The following is a 14384-nucleotide window of genomic DNA, read 5'->3' as shown; positions in this document are numbered from 1 at the left end:
AAAAAAAGGAAGAAGAGATTCTTCTTTGATTGCCCTCTTTTGGAACCCCGAAAAGTACTATTGAAAAAAAGAGGAATAAAGAAAAAAAAAGAAGGAAAAAAAAGAAGAAAACAAAGAAAGAAAAAAAAAGAAACAAACAAATAACAAAACAAATCTAAACCAAAACAAAACTTACCTAAACTACGTCTGACTTGATTCGCGAAAGGATACTGTAGTTAAGCCCTCTTCTCTAGGGGTTCAGTCACACAACCACAAAAATCACCAATTCCCTCAAAAGTTGACAACTGGGCATATGATATAATGGGCTCGGCAATGACCACCACCAAAAACGGTTGCCAAAGTGTGTAATTCCATCCAAAGATTCTTTTTACGCTAAAACCTTGTCCAAGTCCTTCCGATCAATGTGGCAAAGGCACGTGAGATATTGAAAACAATCATTGTTGGAATCTGATCAAATAATGTGAAGAGAAATAAAATGAGAGAATACTTAATCGGATGAAAAACCTACAGGCACCAATAAGGCGATGGGGAAGTAGAGAAATATTGAAAAATTGAGAGAGTCCGGCTTAGATGAAAACTCGTAAAGAGCAACTATCTGGGCGATCAGCGATGAGAAGAGAAATAGAGAGGATCTGATTGGTGAAACTCGCAAAGGGGCGCCGTCGCCGTAAAGAAAAGAGACACTCTCCCAGCCAATTGAAAGACAGTCCTGGCAAGGATTCCATGGATCTGAAACACGTGTCAATGAGTTCAAATGATGAAGTTTGAAAAGTTTGTGGCGGGTCGGTGGCATCGCCAGTCTAAGAAGCATGTCATGTTCTGTTTGAAGCCCTGCGTGCACCCCAGATAAGTCCTTGCTTGTTCTTACCGAAAGGGTAACGCTTCTCTTTAAGATTTCATCTTCTTGCAACCTTTTGTTTCCCTTTCGGATCGTCACTAACTCTCTCCGTTCCGCGAAACTAACTACAAAGAATAATAGTGCAGGACTGTTTGTACTTAGGCTGCTCACTTAATAAAAGCTAAAGTAAAGTACCCAGCCTCACCGCCAGTGTAGCAATCAAGCAAATCCCCGACTGGCCATGGTGGCGGATGCTTTAAATCAAAGTTTATTGAAAGAGACAAAGAAAGTCCAGGAACAAAGGTCTTAAAGGGCAGAATAAAGCGAAATGAGTCGAGGTACACTGGGCGAGTTCGCATAGAAATCCAAAAAGTCGAGCCTTTCGGTTTAAAAAGATTCATCCTTTCAAAACCAGGCAAGCAGGGCAGAGGTTCTCAATAGAAGAGCTAGGCCAAAGTCAGCAATTGAGACGATCAAAGGCCCAAAAAACAACCCACACGTTTCCTAAACATTAAACAATATGTTCTTTGTTTGAAAAGGTTGAAACAGGTAAATTCCAAAGCACCATGCAAGAAAGAAGGATGTAATCAAAAGAAAAATGCGCAAGAGCTAGAAGCAGACTCGCAACAATAATGCAAACTTCGAAAAAATCTTTCCTGTACTTTACTAAAAAAAAAACCAAAAATGCATGGTAGCATAGGGCCCTTTTTCCTAAGATATCCACGGCATATCACCCGTAAGACGCTTCTGGCATAACCACAAGGACGCTTTTTCTTTTATCCCGGGGCATAAACCCGTGGAAACTCCCTGGCATAACCCAAGGACCTTTTTCTTTTTTATCCCAGGCATAACCCGTGGACCTCCTGGCATAACCAAGACCCTTTTTTCCTTTATCCGGCATAACCGTGGACCTCCCTGTCATAACCCAAGGACCTTTTTTCTTTTATCCCGGCATAACCCGTGGAACCTCCTGGCATAACCCACGGACCTTTTTTCTTTTATCCCGGCAATAACCCGCGGACCTCCCTGACATAACCCAAGGACCTTTTTCTTTATCCCGGCATAACCCGTGGACCTCCCTTGCATAACCCACAGGACCTTTTTTTCTTTTATCCCGGCATAACCGTGGACCTCCCTGGCAATAACCCAAGGACTTTTTTCTTTTATCCCGGCATAACCCGTGGACTCCCGGCATAACCCAAGGACTTTTTTCTTTTATCCCGGCTAACCCGTGGAACCCTCCCGGCATAACCCAAGGACCTTTTTTCTTTTATCCCGGCATAACCCGTGGACCTCCCTGGCATAACCCAAGGACCTTTTTCTTTTATCCCGGCATAACCCGTGGACCTCCCTGGCATAACCAAGGACCTTTTTCTTTTTATCTCGGTATAACCCGTGACGCTCCCTGGCATAACTCAAGGACCTTTTTCTTTTTACCGGCATAACCCGTGGACCTCCCTGGCATATACCAAGGACCGTTTTCTTTTATCCCGGCATAACCCGTGGACCTCCCCGGCATTACCCGAGGACCTTTTTTTTCCAGCATAACCCGGTCATTCTCCAACATAACCTGGTAACCCCCTAGTTTAAGGCTTCATTCCCAAGGATACACAATCCTGATTTTTATTGCTTAGATATGTGTTCACAAATAATCACGAAATTTTCCTAGTGAAAACTGGAGCAAGAAATTTTGTTTGTTTGTTTGGTGTCTGAGCAGGTTTTACCTCGAGGCATAGGATCCGAGGTAGCTGAAAGAATGAGTCTCCATCCAGAATAAAGAAAGGAAGAAAAGAACAAAAAGAAGTGAATTCAAAAATGCTGAAGCGGACAAAGATGCGGACTGCTCAAAACCTGACTGAAGTCACAAGCTCCGCCTGTCCCGCTTTGATCCCATGCTGAAAAAAGAACCAGCACCTACACCTTGCGAGCATCAAGATTTCAGACGGGGTCCCACAGCAAAAACCAGCTAAGACTCAAGATCAAGTTTCAAAAGATTTATAGATAGGAATCTTGTAACTCATAGTTGATAGGCATAGCTAGCTTAGCTTTGATTCCTTTTGGTGAAATAAGGAGGTCAGCAAGCAGTAAGCAGCAGCAACAGCAGTGAAAATCACAGCTCCTGGTAGTCCCAGCTACCAAAACTTCCAGAACTAACACTGACCTGATTCCTTTATAGCCAAGGATATATGTAGGCAACCTCTGAAGTAAGGTTCGGTCGGATGTCTTTCAAAACTGCTTCTCATGGAGTGCCAAGCAGGAAAAAATCTCTCATAATTGCTCATTTATCTTTACCCGAAAATCCTTCGTGTCTCCGAGCAAAGAGGGGCAGCTGTGAGCACGTGATTTTTGCCTCGCTTGAATTATTCCTATAGACTTCTTAGAATTAGGATTTTTCTTTTATTATTTGATTTTTAGGATTTAATTACGTATTTTTGTGTGTATTTTTATTTGTGTGTGCATGATAATTCATAAAAATACAAAAATAGCACATTTGAATTTAGGACCCAATTTCACATTTAAATGAAAGAAAATAACAAAATAGTCCTTTTTGCATTTTACTTTTAATTTTCAATTTTTTCTTAGTTTTCTTTTTAAATTAGGATCTAGTTAATTTTAGAAAATTAATTAGTTTAATTAAAATCAGGTTTTTGTTATTTTTAATTTTGTATTTAACAAAATCTAAAAATAAAAAAAATAAAAGAAAATGAAAGGAGAAGATTCAAAAGAATTAAAGAAAGGTCTGTCTTGGGCCAGTCTTCAAAAAATCACCATCCAAGCCAAACCCCCATCACCCTGATCCGAGCCCCAGTCCCAAACCCACGCACCCTAACCCGGTTCGGCTCCCCCATCCATCGAAACGACGTCGTTTTGATTTAAACAAATCCTAGCCGTCTATGTTTTGTTGATCCAACGGACCGCAACTCACCTATCCCAAATATATAACTGTTCAAAGACGCCCCCTACCCCCCTTCGTCGTCTCTCTCAAACCCCCCCCCCCCCCCTTCCAAAACCCTAGAGAGAGCCAGCCGCCCTAATATCCTCCGTCAAACCCGCCGGCGGCAAGTCTCCGATCTCAACCAAATTAACACCACAAAATCGTCTTGACCTCCTCATCGCAAATCCACCATCGTTGTTCCTCAAACATACCCATAATCCCTCGAATCTTCGCCCAAAAATGAAAACCCTAGCGTCGCCACAGTTCTTCGGTGGCGGCGCCGCCTCCAAACCACCTCAAACAACACCCCATAACCCTGTGCCTCCTCACGCCTAATAATGTCCATTGGTTTCCTTCGAAACTATCCAGAATTATTCAAATCTTAGATCTGAGTTCGAGCTTCAACAGTTCAAAGCAATTTCCGTTGAACCTGGTGACCTGCATCGACCCAAGCCTTTGTTCTTCGTGATTTAGGAGTTGATTCACTACAAATTGATGATGTTCATTCGTTCCTAACGGAGAATAAGTGATTAGCATCAATTTCATGTGAATCAGAACATCAAGCGTAGTTTCGAGTTTAATCAGTGAGTGTTCTTAAATTTCTTTTCCTTTTTATTTGTAAATTTTCCCTTTAATGCATAGCTTTCTGATTTTGTTTTTCTTTCGTTCATCTTCAGTATTTCTTCTATTTTTGTTTGAGTTAGGATTGATCTAGGGTCTGATTGGTTCTGATTACATTCTTGTTATTTGATTTGATTTCAACCGTAGGATTCCATGTTTAGCTACTGCTTTGCATTTTTTTTGATTTTGTTCGTTTATTTTGCCATTCTTCATAGTGTCGTTTCAGTTCTATTTGTTTGATTTTAGTTGCTAGTTTACTGGTTTTGTTAGTTTAATAATAAATTTATCCTTAAGACGTTGGGTTAATTAGAATTGATTCTGATTGAATTTATTTGGTTATAGCTGATCATTTCAGCTCCTTGATTAATTAACTATAGTCAATTTTGATCAGGGTAAAAAGGGCTGGTTTTAGTTTAACTAGGTTAGTAATTCAGAGTCAAATTAAGGACAATATAGGTAATTCAATAAAAGGAATCCTGCAAGTAGCTAAAATGGAAACCACTAGAACCTTTTAGATGGGGTCCTATTCGAATTTCAGGAAATTGAGTAGTGTAACTTGGGCAACAAGCCAATAAGTAAAGGACTAACTAGCTAAAATCTGAAATTAAAAGAGGGACTTAGGGTGTAAATGAAAATCTGAAGGTTGCCCTAGGCTTTGCCTATAAAAAGGCATACCCCCTTTGCCATGTGGGAGAAGTTGAAGTTTGGAGGTCTTAAAGTTTAGAGTTTTAGAAATCTGAGAAGTTTAGAAGTTGGAAGAGAGTTTAAAAATCTGAAAGTTTGGAGAGGGAAAAATCTGAGAAAGTTAGAAGTGTTAAAAAGTTTCAGATCTGAAAAATTTCAAATTTCAAAATTTGATAAGCTTAGTGAGATCAAATATTCAAAAAATCCAAAAAAAGTCTTAGAAATACTGCAAAGTTCTGAAACTTCAGGCAACCAAAAACTCCAAAAAAACACACTATTCCATTGAAGTTTCTTAGGATAATTTTGAGTTCCAGCTGTTAAATCAAATTTCCAGCTTATATACGATTAAAAAATTGTTTGATTTGTTCTGATAATTTTGTAGCTGAGGTTTCAAGAGCTTCCAGTTGACTTCTAAGTTTCAATTTGGTCATTCAAACTGATTTTGAGTTTGTTTACTGGTCTTATTCGATTAAAATCACTTCCTGGGTTACTTGATAACATTTCCTGGTTGGAATTAACTCGAAACTGCTGCTAATTGCTGCTCACTGCTATTGCTGACTCTACCTTCTTCTTATTTTGCCTCAATTCCAGGTACACATCATGTAGCTCTCAAGTTTGGAAATAAAATGAAGTGCTGCCTGATTTCTCTGATGATTTCCCCTATTATATTCCTAGAAGTTTCGAAAATTTATTAGATTTTCATTTGTAACTAAAAACTGGACTGTTTGAGACTATGTAGGACTGTTAAATTGATTTTATTTCCTTTCATGATCATATGAGTATTATGTTTAGTATTGTTAGATTTGAATTAGTTTGAGTGTGGTGTTTATGTTACCTTGTGTTAATTTGAAATCAGAAATTAGCTATGGTTCTGCTTATGATCTAAATGTTAGAAGTCATTCGAATGGGCTGGAAATGTTTAAGTTGTTTAAGCCTAGGAATGTGGTAGCTTTGTTTGAATTTCATGTTATATAGTCTATTAGTCCATCAGATTTACATGGCTCATATTCTATTTTGTATTTGTATGTGAGGTTTGTCTCAAACGTACATCATCAGTTCTTCTTTAAAATTTTAATTCGTATTCCCTGCGAATCTGAACTTAAATCTCGACATTGGCTTATAAATTGAATCTGAATTTAAGTCTAGTCTTAAGTTGGTTAACAGTAATGGTTGGACTGTCCAGGCCATAAAATTGGGCTTAATATGGCCCAGTTGCACAATAATTGTCCAGAATTGACACCAGGCCCACCCTTTCTAAGTCAATTAATTTCATTGAGTCAAGGGCCAGGGCGGTTTAGGCCCCAGTCTCAATTTTGTTGCCCTCGTGTTGGGCCTATTCAGAAGCCCTTTTGAACAGCTTTTCACACAAGCTGGCTACTTCTTGGGCTAGTCTCAAAGCCCTAAGTGCTGAAGTTTGAATTCATTTAAAGCCATCGTTTTAAATTTGTAATACAATTTTGGGCCTTCTAAGATAAGTAGCAAATTTTTGAATTAAGGGGATCTCAAATAATGGAGATTTTTTTGTTTGAATTTGGACTTGATCTCGAGGCCCGAATTTTCTCAAATGCCTTAAATAATAATTAAGTCATAATGTTAATTAATTAGGCCTTTAGAGACAATCTTTAATAGAGAACAATAGTCCTTTTAGGATGGCCTTAAAAATAAAACGAGGTGCACCGCGCCAAACAAAATTCATAAATTGCGTGGCCCTCTTTAATTACTTGCTTAAAAATATTTAGAACTCGGGACGTGCCATTTAGCGAATTTTCATGGCCTCCCGCAAAGTTAACAACACGTTAGTCACTTTAGGCACGTTCTTTAATAATTTTACCTTCCTAAATTCGGGTGTGCATTTCATGTGACCCAAATCCAAATCCCAAACGTTGAATAAAATGTGTCGAGGATCCGGGTGCATTTCATGTGACGTGATCCAAAAACATGTTTTAAACGACGTTCAATTTCCTTAAAATTAATTAAAAGCGGTAAATAATTTTAAACTTGCACTATAGAATGACATGTATTAAAATAAGATATTAAGCCACTTATAATAGTTTAAGCGACCGTGCTAGAACCACGGGATCCGGGGGTGCCTAATACCTTCCCCCGGGTCAACACAATTCCTTATTCAGAATTTCTGGTTTGCAGACTTCACTTGGAAAGTCGAAAATTTCCTCGATTTGGGATTCAAGAAAAACCGGTGACTTGGGACACCAAAAGCCAAACCTATCCCAAATGGCGACTCTGAAATAAATAAATAATCTCATTTCGAATAATGTCACTTAAATTGGAAAAACTCCCTTATACATTATCCTTCGGGGTAGGTGTGTAAAAAAGGAGGTGTGACACTCCGCATACTTGGTCAGTAGCCGAAGCACCTTCAGGGTATACGGCGTAAGTTGAGCCGGACACACGTTATAGAATCAGCAAAGCTCCTCCGCCAAAGGAAAAAGAGGAAGGCCATAACCAATCAAAAAGGGGTATTCATAAAAGGCACAGTACCCTGGCCTGTGAACATCTACGTGATCTTTCCCCGCTGGAACCATCTCTATGTGGGCAGGTATGCCGTACTTCATACGGAGATCGTCTAAGTGATTTTGCAGCGACTCGGAAAGCACCGGAGTCGGAGTGGGAGAGTCCTTGCTGAAATCGCTTCGAGACGAAGGATGCTTTGGCAGTAGCGCTTCCACCGTAAGAGGACTGATGTCCTCTTCTTCCTCCACCTCTCCACCATCGGAAGGCGGCGACACGTTCGATGGAGCAGCCGCCGGGATCCTCTCGTCGTTTCGCTGAGGTTTAGGCACGATTTCGGTTGAGAAAGAGTTGCACACAGCACAACGAAGAAGAAGGAAATTTTTGATCGAAGGAAAAAGTACCAGAATGCAAAAATGTACACTGAAGGGTTGGAATACTCTTACAAATGGCCAAAGTTCGAATCGGGTTAAATCTTTCCCCTATTTATAGGGTTGGGTGGCGCTAGAATCGAAGAGGCGGGCTTCGAGTCAGCGCGGGAAACCAAGCACCAAAAGCATCTGATTTCCTGACTCGAGAATACGCGCAATGATGACGCACACGAACGCTGACATCATACAGAGAAAGGCGTTTCGTTTCGACGCTTTGACAATTATGATTACTGTCTCCTACCTGTCACGTCACAATCCTTTGACAAAGTCAAACTCTCCCTGAACGGAGGCATTGGTTCCGCCCATCGAGGACGCATCTCGCTGCGACCCCGACGAGCGGAGGGACTAACTGTATGGGGTCGAATTTGACCGATAGCGTCCCTAAGTCAGCACGACCAACCGCTGAACATATGTGAGCTCCGACAGAGGGACGACTTAGGAAGTAACGGGAGAAACGACTTCATAACCTCGTCGGCCCCTCTATAGAATGTACTTTGGTTTTACCTTTTAATATTTAAATATTGATCCTCTACTATATAAAGGGGATCCGAGCTCTGTAATGGGGGATTCATTCATTTTGGATAAAAACTTCTCTCTTGCTCTCTCATCTCTCTAAGATTATCTCTTTTCCTCTCTCTCATATATAATATTGTTGCAAGAACCGATTATCAAGATCATCCTAGGGTTTATTATTTTCGATTACGATTTACCCCTTCGTTTCTTTTTGATTGATTTGCTTAAAAAGTGTTCAATAACTTTTGAGTCAAACAAAGACTAACACTAATACGACTGGTAAGGACAAAGAAGATACACGACTATCTACTAACCTTCTACTTTAATACAAAGCCGCCGGAATTGTCAATTGTGTTTGTTTTAATAATTAAACAACGTAACTAGTGGCATCGACAGTCCAGCTATTATAGTTACATATTATAATGTTAAACTCAAGAGTCAAGAATGGAACCACTCAAAATGGAAAAATAGGCAAAAACAAAATAAAATGCATTGAACGTACGTTTCGCTCATAGACTATAACCTCATTTTGCCGCTGTTTTGGCATTAGCTCATAGATTTTATAGGAGAGAATTTATATATGAAAAAAATAAGAAAAATTAATGAACTTCTCTGTTCTTTTTTGCTTTTCTCAATTAAAAAGGACAAAGTAAGTGTAACCTAACCCTATACATGAAAACTTCGACCGGAAACATTATTGTTTACGACGACTTTTTTACCTAAACTTGCCCACTCAGGTTAAAATCTTAGTCCAACTTTAACTACTGTGTACTATAAATTGAACGAAATTTTCTTACCAATTGTTGACAGTCAATTGATTCATCAGTAAAGCCTTAGCCTTATGGTTAAAGTCAAAGTATTTGTAATTAAAGTGCATTGTTTTGAAAGTGGTAAAGGAAACTAAAGTCAAAGTATATTTATGACGGAGAAGTTTAGGTCAAACCTGAAATATTTGAATTTTTTTTTCGGTTCGTATTTTCTCTCTGTGCTATGGGTAAAAAGAAATCCGCTGTAATATGTTTCTATCATTGAAAAGAAAGAAAACCAATTAAATTGCACAAAGACTCAAAAACTAGATTGTGACACAAGTTAACAAGTTTCTCATGTGGAAAGTGTTTAACCAAAATATGTTAAAACCTTTTTGATTAAATCAATCAATGATAATGAAGGGGTAAATCTTAGTCAAACATATTAAACTCCAGATCTAAAAATGAATTAGAAAGCGATGAATAAGACAAAATAAGGCGATCAATCTTATTGATGTTTTTAATTTCTTCTTTCTTGATATAGTGGAGATGATCAATTTGCATGATGTAGTGAGGATGATCAACTTGGATCCTTTCCTCTAAGAAAGCTCTAGAAGAGAGGAGAGAGAGAGAGAGGAAAACGAAAAAAGGTCCCCTCTACTTGGAGGATTCCTCCTATATATATATAGCCTTGGAGTCCTCACTATGTTCTTTGATCGATGTGCCTTCATACTACGATCGTTTTCGTCGTTACTCAAGTATTGTTTTCTGACTTATAATGTGCACTGTAGGCACTTGGATTGGAGCAAGTCGTGATGTCTCTCACTATCCCGCCACTTAGGCGGGATCCCAGTTAGATCGACCACCGTGGTCAGATTTTGACCAATACAGTTAGTCCCTTCGTCCGTCGGGGTCGGCTCTTGTCGAGCCCGGTGGGCGGATTACAATTTCAAATACTTAAGAGAAATCTGACTGTTCGCGCCTTGGGCATAGCTTTTAGATCGGGATAAGGGCGCGACGCTCCAACGATACCTTTGGACCGTCGTGACCGTTTCGGAATCGAGGCGTTGTTTAATTCGAAACGCCGTTCGTGGCTGCTATCATTATGACACCTGTTTCCTGGGGATTGAACCGTTTTGTGCCCTATCAGCTTTGATTGGCGACTCTTGGATTTTCCGCTTGGAGCATTTATGTCCCTATAAATAGGAGAAAAACACGACTCGATTGACACACTTTTACCTTTGTTAAATGAATTTTGTGGATCTACCTCTTCTCCGATACTCCAGAGTTTTGGTTCTCTTTAGTTGGCCTGAAATTGACATCTCAATCTCTTCTTTTCTCCTTAGTTCCTTCGTTCTTTCAAGTCGAGATAAATGGCTGGTAGTTCTTCCCGTGCTGGCAATCCTGCCGCAGCTCTGGCGCCGGAAAATGATGTTCTTGCTCCCGGAGGAGCAGAAGTGGTAGAGGATGAGGGGGTTCCTACGGGGGCTAAAATATTGCCTCATCCTGGAAAGCCGTGGAACAATTTCCACAGTCCTGCCGGAGAAGAGCCGGAACCTGCTTCTTCAGTTATGACTGAGGCGGGGATTATGGAGCTGAAGGCCAGATGAGGGATCCCTCACTACATCGAAATGTTGCCGGCGGTGGGAGATGACATTATACATTTCGATTGCCCAGGATATTGTGTGTTCTATGCTTATCCCTTTATTTTAGGATATACGCTTCCTCTCTCTCCCTTGGTGGTAGATTTTTGCCGCTTCTACGAAGTGTGCCCGCCTCAACTTTCGCCGTACTTGTTTAAATAGTTCCTTATGCTGCTCAAGTTTGCGAGGCTTGCCGGTCGGGAGATCACTTTGAGACACATGCTCAATCTCTTTGCTCCTTAACTCATTCGTGGTACGATGATTCATATGCGCCACCGAGGGACGAAGAGTCTAGTGGTGAAGATGGACGACAGAGCCAACCATCGTTTCTATGAGAACTATTTCTATGTGCGGACTGAGCACCTTGTGGCGGATCCTGCGGGGTTCCCCGAAAGATGGAACTTCGCACGTAAGTTCCTGTATCTTTAGTCGGAGTGATGGTCGACCGATTTACTTTGGGCGGTGTTTAAATTGTTTTTGTTTTTGCAGCCGCGAGACTACCCCCCGCTCCTGTTGACGATATCCGCGAGTGGGTGAACGTCATCCTTCCTCACACGACGGGGGTCCGCGCATGGTCGTCCTTCTATGAGAAATATGGACGCAAGCCCCTTACTGGTAAGTAATGTCCGTTTTGTTTTCCATTTTACTATTTGGTTTTGTTGCTTATACGATGTTCGTCGATCTCAGGGAGAGTGCGAAGGGCGAGGGCTCCTCCACTTGCATTTCGTCAGTCGACGACGTCCGCTCGCCCCGTCTCAAGGTCTACTACCCGACCTTCGGCGAGGGCTGCTCAAGACGAGTCTACGACCGTAGCCGTGCACACGGAGGCTGCTCCTCGATCTGGGACTCCAATCCCTGCTACTCATCCGACGGGGGGATCTTCCCGTGCTGAGGACGAGGAGGGGCCATCAAAGAAGCGGCGAGTGGAATCTGAAACGACTCCTTCAGCCGTTCTGTTCAAAAGGTTGTCTTCCCTAGATGGAGTCTGAGACGGGAAACGATGCTAACCTGTCTGCAGAGATAGAGCCTGTCACAGTGACCAACCCGTCTGCAGAGACTCCGGCCGTCATAAATGACGATCAGACTACTACGACAAGGAGTCGGAGTCCCAAGGCCGCTATCGTTACGTTGGGCAGGCCTTCATCATCGGACCGGGTCGTGCTTCTTCTTCGGCCGCAGAGAGGGGAAAAAGCATCGTGGTTGATGACTACGAATCTGAGTCTGATCTTGATCCTGATGATGTCAGGATGTTTGAAGAGGGCCTTACTCGTACGGTGGTACATAGGAGGCCCGTCCTGTATACTTGAAATCTCGTCGGATATTAACCTCCTGGGGGATACGGAAGACCTGGTTCCGCAATTTGACCTTTTGTGTTCTACCGCCGAGAGTGAAGCTCTCCAGGATGTCCGTGACATCGATTTGATGCATGAGGTGGTCGCTATGGGCCTGAGGGTGAGTTTCTCTTTCCTATCATGCTCTTTTCATCCTTGTTGACCTTGGCCTTAATTAATTTTTTCGTTTTTCAGACGTACATGGTGGAGATTGAGAATGCTCATAGGGCCGACACTCGGGCCAAAATTTTTCTGATGATGTTGGAGAAGTATCTGCGCCACCGCAACAAGTGCCTGAGATGCACGAGCGGCTGAGGGCGAATGCAGGTGATCGATCCCTTGGTGAGGAACTGGAGAAGAGGGATCAGGAGCTGATGCAGGCTATTCGCAGGAGTAGCGATCTTGAGGAGCAACTTCGTGTAAAAGACGAAGAACTTGAAGTGGGCAAAGGAGTTGCCGCAGAGTGTGAGCATCTTCAGGCGAGGGTGCAGTCGATGCAAGCCGAGTTGGATTAGAACGCCATCAGGGTCGAGGCGATGAGTGCGGAATGGATGAGAAATTTAACCGAGCTGGAGAGAAAGGTTTCCTGGTTGGAGGATATCGAGAGTGCTTGGGTGTCAGCTTCGGCGAGGGCGGCGGCTTTAGAGGACACTATGCGCGTCCTTCAATCCGAGCAGGAATCTGAAAGGGCGACGACGACGCTTAGGGAGGCGAGGCTCGAAGAGCGTATTGGTGACATCGACCGGGAAGCGTCGGCTTTGGGGGACCGTTCACTGCTCTTGAGGCCGAGAAGGCGTAATTGTTGGCCCAAGTCGAATCTGCCTCCGCCACTGTTCCCCGTCATCTGCACGAGCTCTGGGTACATGTCGAAGCTCAGCGGGACATATATAAGAGTTTGTGGGAAGCGGGCAATGTTTCTGAGGTTGCATATGAGGGAGCGCGGGCAAAGGCACGAGAGGCTCGTATTAACTGTGGATATGGTCCTGCGACGCCGGGGGCCGACGAGGATGCTGATGCTGAAGAGAGACTTCCTGGAGACGGTGATGAGGAGGACGACGGTGATAACGCCGAGTGTAAGAATTGTTTATCTTTGTTTGTGTTGTTCCTTCTTTTTTTTTGGTTTGTTGTCTTTGTGTTGTTCTTTTTTATTTCGGACTTGCCCAGCTTTTAGCCGTGTGTAATTTGTGGCTATTTGCGCAACTGGTTTAAATAAAAAGAAGTTTTCATCGGTGTATGTCTTTTGCACTTTTCTTCCTTTTTCTTTGCATAATTTTGGCGTGAAATTTCAGATTCCCATATGGTCGATTCCTTTTTTTCAGGGAATTTAATCTCAGCCGAATTGAGTAGGACTTTGTTGTGTGAGTCCGAATGGAGTCGTTGGTCTGCCTTCTTGGGCGAGGTCGACATGTGACTTATTGCTTTGAGCTGATCCGCTCTTGATTCAAAACGAGATTATATAACGTATTCGTTATTTTAGACGAAGCCAGTCATGACTTGGGTCGTCCGGATGGGAATAGATTATCGTTGGTTCGGGCGAAGTCGTTTTTCCTTCGGCGATGGCCATTGACCTTAAGGGTGTTGTTTCAAACATTTGTCAAAATGTTAACCCATCGCTGTTCGATCGAGGTCGAACTCTTCTCTTTGGCGATGGCCCTTGGCTTTAAGGGTGTTATTTCGAACTTTCATCGAAATGTTGACCCGTCGTTGTTCGATCGAGGTCAAACTCTTCTCTTTGGAGCTGGCTCTTGGCCTTAAGGGTGTTATTTCAAACTTTCGTCGAAATGTTAATCCGTCGTTGTTCGATCGAGGTCGAACTCTTCTCTTTGGCGATGGCCCTTGGCCTTAAGGGTGTTATTTCGTACTTCCGTCAAAATATTAACCCGTCGTTGTTCGATCGAGGTCGAACTCTACTCTTTGGTGGTGGCCCTTGGCCTTAAGGGTGTTATTTCGAACTTGTCGAAATGTTAACCCGTCGTTGTTAGATCAAGATCGAACTCTTCTCTTTGGTGGTAGTCCTTGGCCTTAAGGGTGTTGTTTTGAACTTGTCAAAATGTTAACCCGTCGTTGTTCTGTAGAGATCGAACTCTTCTCTTTGGTGTTGGCCCTTGGCCTTAAGGGTGTTATTTCGAACTTGTCGAAATGCTAACCCGTCGCTGTTCGATCGAGGTCGAAC

This window comes from Nicotiana attenuata, unplaced genomic scaffold (assembly GCF_001879085.1).
Source record: "Nicotiana attenuata strain UT unplaced genomic scaffold, NIATTr2, whole genome shotgun sequence".
Classification (NCBI taxonomy): Eukaryota; Viridiplantae; Streptophyta; class Magnoliopsida; order Solanales; family Solanaceae; genus Nicotiana; species Nicotiana attenuata.
The sequence above is the reverse complement of the archived record's forward strand: the minus strand, read 5'-3'. Positions refer to the sequence as shown.